The sequence below is a fragment of the Balaenoptera ricei genome, chromosome 5 (assembly GCF_028023285.1).
Source record: "Balaenoptera ricei isolate mBalRic1 chromosome 5, mBalRic1.hap2, whole genome shotgun sequence".
Taxonomy (NCBI): domain Eukaryota; kingdom Metazoa; phylum Chordata; class Mammalia; order Artiodactyla; family Balaenopteridae; genus Balaenoptera; species Balaenoptera ricei.
This window is the reverse complement of record NC_082643.1, coordinates 90495569-90502284: the sequence shown is the minus strand read 5'-3', so window position 1 is coordinate 90502284 and position 6716 is coordinate 90495569.

The window sequence follows — 6716 nt, the reverse complement described above, 5'->3', positions numbered from 1 at the left end:
TTCCTCCTCCTTCTTCTCTTCTCTTACCTATTTCATCAAGTGGCTAAATTGTCCCTAAACCAAACCTTGACTTTACCAGAGGAGTTAAAATGATAACATGGAGACCATGTAGGAAGATACTGCAATGCGCCGGACAAGAGGATCTTGCCTGATAAAGACCTAAACGGGAGTAATATTAGAAACGGAGAAGAAGGGGGCATATTTGAAAAAGAACTAAGGATTAAAACTGGTCAGCTCTGTGTTCATGGGGAGCTGGGGTGGTAACAGTATTAGAGGAACCAGGATGAATTCTGGTTTCTGGCTTGGTTGGTGGTCATTTACTGAATTATAGAGAATAAGATGGGAAATACATCTAGGAAGGAAGGTGATGAGTTTAGTTTTAAGGCATATGTATTTGAGGTGCATGTGGAAACATCCAACAGGAAATAATGGGTCTGAAACCAAGGGAGTGATGACAGAGTTGGAAATATAAGTTTAGCATTTATTTGGCTAGAGGCTGTGACAGCTAGGTTCAAAGATGATCACCATCAATATCTTCCCTCCCTGTATGCATGCCACTGCCCCATCCACCGGAGGAGTTTGCTTTCCCCTCCCCTTGAATCTCATCTAGACTTATAAATGCTTTGAGCAGTAGAATGTTGTGGAGGAGGCATTCTGGAACTTCTGAGCTCAAGCTATAAGAGGACAGGCAACTTTTTAGTTACTTCCCCTTGGAATACTCTTAGACCGTAGCATGGGATGTAGTTGCCATGCTATGAGGAAGCCCAAGCTATAAACCCACAGAATCACGATGATAAATGGTTGTCGTTGTTGTTTTAAGCCACTAGTGTTAAATGGCTTAATACATAGTAATAGAAACAGAAATTTGTACCCAAAAGCGGAGTGCTGCTATAACAAAAACCTAATATATGTGACATTGGCTTTGGAATCTGGCAGCAGGCAGAAGCTGGGAAGGCTTTCAAAAGATATAAAGGCTGGAAAGGAAGTGGGGAAATTTCTATTGAAGATTTGAGAATAAGGGACATGAGTATGGATTGGTAGAATAATTAGTGAAATGTTGCCTATAGTAACATGAAAAATAGAAAGAGTACCTAATAAATGCATGGATCTTGCTAAGAAGATTTCCGGGTAAAGTGGCAGCTTCTTTTAGCTGCCAATGATAAAGTGCAAGATGAGCAGAAGAAAGAACTCTTCACTTTTCAAGCAGAATAGAGAGACAGTATATCCAATGCAAGCCTTACTTGATGGGAAATTTAAAAATGATTTCATATTTGCAGCTTCTCTGGCAAACAAGAGATTCTCAAAGTAAGAAATGGGCACAGAGAAAAAAATCAAATCCAGTGGCTTCTAATAAAATATAGCCTCCCAGTAAAGATCAGATCAAAGGTGTGGTTGTAGGACCCTTTTCTGACATTTCAGAAAGATTGAAGTTTATGCCTCATAAACTTCTCAACTAGATAAAAGGGCTTCCTGATGGGGAGCTTCCTTAGACCCTCTCAGCCAGACAATAGAACATCTGAGAACCTTAAAGCTTTTGCCTCATTAGCACACTGACTTTGAGAGTCCTACCTCACAGAGATTTGTGGGATTGTTTTTGTCCTTGACATGGATTATAATTTGACACATAGGGGGCCCACAACCTTTTTAAAAGGAATTGTATCAGCTTAAACTCAGAGAGCTATTAATCAGAGGAGAAATATTTCTTTGGAGAAGGGAAATGCACAAAGTTTAAACTACAGATATAAAATGTACCTTAAGGGATGGGTAGTGGAAAATGAAAGGAGGTCCCTGGGCCCTAAACTTCCTATGAACAGGAAGCAGGCTAAGAAAGATACCCAGAGGTAAACATAGGGTATTCTTCTAAGAAATGAGGACAACTCAGAAGATGAAGCCAAGATTCCAGAGGGAGGAGCCAAGAGCCATGGAAAACCATTCACGAGGAGCAGAAATGAACTGTTAATCAGGGAATATTCTCTCCCACTGGAGTCAGAGAAAAAGGCCACATGTGTCCTATTGTATTTCAGAATTGCTAAGGATAGGAGTGACTATGTGCCTCCTTTTCTGTCCATTTTTTGAGTGGGAACATTTATTGCTTTATTCTGTCTCTTTTTCACAATTGTATGTTAGCTTGTAAGATAGCTTGCTTTTGTTTCATAAATCTCCACACCCAAGAAACCACAGTTGAAAAGCAAAATTCAAGGAGTAGATCAGAGGTGCTTTGTCTTCATTTATACCTGCTTTAAACGACGATATGCCAGACTTTGAGGCGATGCCATAATGGGATGAGAATTTTGAGGAACAGGTGAGTGCACTTTGCACACAGGAGTATTGTGAATTGTTGTGGCCAGAGAGTTAACCATAGCAAATAATCTCTAAATATGTCCACCATCCATTCCTTTCCTCCTTGAATGTACATGCCACTTGTCAAAGGAAAACTGGACAGTAGTTAGAGCAGTGAAAGCATTTTGTTCAGGACTACTACCTTAGGGGGTATGGGACTCAGTGTAGAATCAGGCTCAGTTCTGAATATGGCATGGGCAAGTGGGAAGTCATAGCCGAGGAGCAGGGTGGGGTTGGTGGATTAAAAAATTGTGAAAAGGAAACATCAGGAGTGAGGGAGGATTCTGGCTAAACTGACCTAGCAGGAGTCTTGCTGAAGACAAGCCAGGATGACCAGACATCACCTGGGAGATGGTGGGAGATGAGGAACCGGATTAGGCATCGAGGGTGGTCAGATATAGAGGATGGGGGATTCTGGCTAAACTGACCTAGCAACATTATTGCTAAACTTGAACAATGCAGATGTACGCAGAAGTCTGCAAGTCACGTCTAGTTGAAGAAGAGTTCAGGGAAGCCTGAGTAGAGTTTGGCCAATGAGACAATCTTTGTCATACTCTCCCATCAAGAGATGGAGCTTATTTCCCCTGGGTTGGCCTTGTGGCTGCTTTGGCTAATAAACGATGCAGCAGAATAGACATCTGGGACTTTTGAATCTCTGTTAGAAGAGAGCAGGCAGCTTCCAGCTCCTTCCTTTTGGAACACAGCCACCATCTGTAAGGAAGCTCAACCTCCATGAGGCAAGGACTATACAGAAGAACACTCAGGCCCTCAATGGTCAGCCCTAGTCAGTGGCCAGCACTCACTGTCAGCCATGTGAGTGAAACCACTGGGGGACTCTCAGCCCCCTCAGCACCCTAGCCAACACTACAAAGAGCAGAGGAATCACTCAGTTAACCCACAGAATCATGGAGATAATAATTTGTTGTTGTTTTAAACCACTAAGTTTCAGGTGGTTTGTTGTAGCAACACGTAACCAAAACAGATAAAGATTAAGACATTGAAGCTGGAGGAGCTATCTCCAAGAGACCATGTGAAATGATAAAACAAGAACAACTCTGGGAAGAACAAAGAAGTTGAGGTGGCCCCAAAAGGAGACTAAGAGGAAATGTTCAAAGAGACAGGAGGAGAGAAAGAAGAAGTGACATCACAGAAAACAAGGCAGAACTTCAAGATGTAGGAGGAGGCCAACAGTGTCAAATGTCACAGAAAGTTTTAGAAAGAAAAGGTGTGGAAATCTGCCATCAGCTTTGGTGGTGTGAAGTCATTAGTGACCTTTGCCAAAGCAGCTTTAGCAAAGTGGTGGAAGCAGAAGCTGAATGACAGGGGTTAAAGAGATTCCTAGCTAGGAAATTTTACTTAGTCACAGGCAGTAAAAACGAAAGCAAGCAACAGGTACAGATATCTCTTGTAACCAAGTGTCTGGAAAGGAAGTAAGAGTAACTGGACATTTGGTAAATGCGGTCATAAGGTCAACGGAAGTGTCACATTAACAAATGTATGCTTTCCAATCAAGCTCTAGGTTGCCTCAGCTTTTTATAAATGGCCATCTTCAGACTGATGTGCAGCTCCATGTTTGTCCACATGGTTCTGTTTGAAAGCTGGGCTGAATCAAGCTTTAATGACAGGGGCATTGTGTGGTGTCAGGAGTACAGTGTTGGGAGGTCTGACACTTAGTCTGCACTAGCTTGGTGCAAGAAGTCAGCCTCCAGACTTCAGCTCCTCCTGCATTTGATACGTGAGTTAGACTAGAGGACCCTGAAGAGCCTTCCAGTGTTTTAACATTCTATAAAAGTGCTTTTATTCTCAAAAATTTCTACATGTAAATATTGTGCTTTGTTCTAGTTGTTTCCTGGAAACCCAGCAAGCTTATATGGGGTAAATCACCTAACTTAGCAAGCAAAATATTGCAGCTCAATGCCTTCACCTAAAGTGCATACAATACTCTCATTTCTAGCCCATATCGTATGAGTTGCAGCCTGGATATAAGGTCCTCAACAAAGGGTTTGGTCCCTCCTGAGCCCCCAGAAGCCAGAGTCATCCAGAGTAGAGTGGCCCTTGGTCAACCCTAGGGCAGAGAGATCTACGGCCATGCCCAGGTATAAACCAGGCCACCAAGGAAAACGGAAAGGGGCAGGGAAAGTTACCAAATACAGCTTATTTCCTAAAAGGATAAGTATTCCTCAATTTACATGGGCTGGGGAGACAGATCTCTATCACTCAAGGTGTTGCAGAGATAAGGAACACACCCGGAGCCCTTCAATATCCCTGCCTCCTGAGAGTCAATGCTGTCACGCATCTTTTTTCATAGTTAATGTCCTTTGGGGTATATTACTTCTGCATTCAGCTTCTTTCTCTTCTATTTTGAAGTTATACTGTCATCTTTACTTTATGGAGTGCCTTTGCTCCCAGGTGCAAAGACGTAGCCAGCTACAGTGGCAATCATATTACAATATATAAATGTATCAAATCAACATGTTGTACACCTTAAATTTACGTTATATGTCAAATCTATTTCAATTTTTTTTTTTTTAAAGATGAAGCCAGAGAGGGTAAACAGTTTTTGTATAGTCAGGAAATGTATTTAATTGGTATTACCGTGCTTTCTTCTTGTGGAAGAAAAAAAAAACTAGAAAGAGAAATCTTATTACATCTCTCACAACTGCCACCCCAAATCCTAATACTTTAATATCATATTATTAGTGTGATAGGAAGAAAACTATATTTGTGGCAGTAAAAATAATTTCTTATTCTCCACTGTGTTCTAAACAAGAAGACCCTCTGAGCATCCGTGTTAAGTGGAATGATGAGTGTGAGTGTGCAAGCTGAGCGAAGGCTTTCGAGAGCAAGTTTGTATAGTTTAAGGAAAAGGAGGAAGGAAGAGACAGAGTGGAGGAGGGAGAAAAAGAGAATTCTGGAGAGGACAGACATGCTGGTGTCCATAAAACTTCAGGGTCTATTCGAGGGCGACGGGAGAACAACAGAGCAGCCATTAGCTGAAAAGAAATATTGCAGGAAGAACAGAGATGCTTAATGGGGATTTTTATTGTTGCACTTTGCGTGCATGATACAACTTTCTCCACTATTTATTTCTCTCCTGTGCCTTCACCAGCTTTTCCCTTGCTGTGGTGGTTAAGAACACAGACCCTGGAGCCAGACACTGCATTTCAACTCCTGGGCCCACACACACCACTGGCTGTGTGTATCTGGGTGATTTAATCTAACATCTTCACACTCTGGTTTCCTTATCTGTAAAACAAAGATGATAATAGTGGGACTTCCCTGGTGGCGCAATGGTTGAGAATCTGCCTGCCAATGCTGGGGACACGGGTTCGAACCCTGGTCCAGGAAGATCCCACATGCCATGGAGCAACTAAGCCCGTGTGCCACAACTACTGAGCCTGCATGCCACAACTACTGAAGCCCGCCCGCCTAGAGCCTGTGCTCACAAAAAGAGAAGCCACCACAAGGAGAAGCTCGTGCACCGCAACCAAGAGTAGCCCCCACTCACTGCAACTAGAGAAAGCCTGTGAGCAGCAATGAAGACCCAACACAGCCATAAATAAATAAATGTATTTTTTTTAAAAAAAGATAATAATAACACCTACTTCATAAAGTTTTTGTGAGAATTAAGTGTATTAATACATGTAAAGGGCTTATAATTGGCCTGGCACATACTTTATTTTTACCTACTAAAACTTTCTGAAATTCAATTTTTTTTTGCTTTTGGGAGGATGTGACAAAGAGCTAAATTCTATTTTATGGAAGTAAGATGAGAAAAAGACTGCTCCTAGGGACCAATCACATCTGATGTTTTCATAATTGTTATTACTATTGTTATTATAATTATTTTGGATCTCTTAATGTGCATCCATGCCCACACATTTTGTTTATTACCTTTGCATGTATAGCCATTCATTATTCCTTCATTCAAATGATCATTATTCCTTCATTCATTCAACATTTATTGAGCACTTACTACTTTCTACATGTCAAGTGCTGTTCCAGGTGCTGGAAAATAATACAATCAAGATCCTTGCTTCCATGGTGTCTAAATTCTCAAGTAGAAAGTAGACTATTATCATGACAACAAATTAAACAAGTGAGATAATTTCTAATATTGATATCTGCTGTGAGGATTGTGGAATTGACTTGAGGACTTGAAATTTACTTGGGGAGAGTCACTCCTTCAGAGAGGGTGGTCAAGGAAAACCTTTCTGAGGACATGACATTTGAGCTGAGAAGTGAATAATACAGAAGAGACAGCCACATAAATGTGCTGGGCTGAATGTATCCAAACAAGGAAGGAAAAAGTCCAGGAATGTCAAGATAAAAATGAGCCTCGTATGTTTAAGCAACTGAAAGAAAACCAGGGGTCT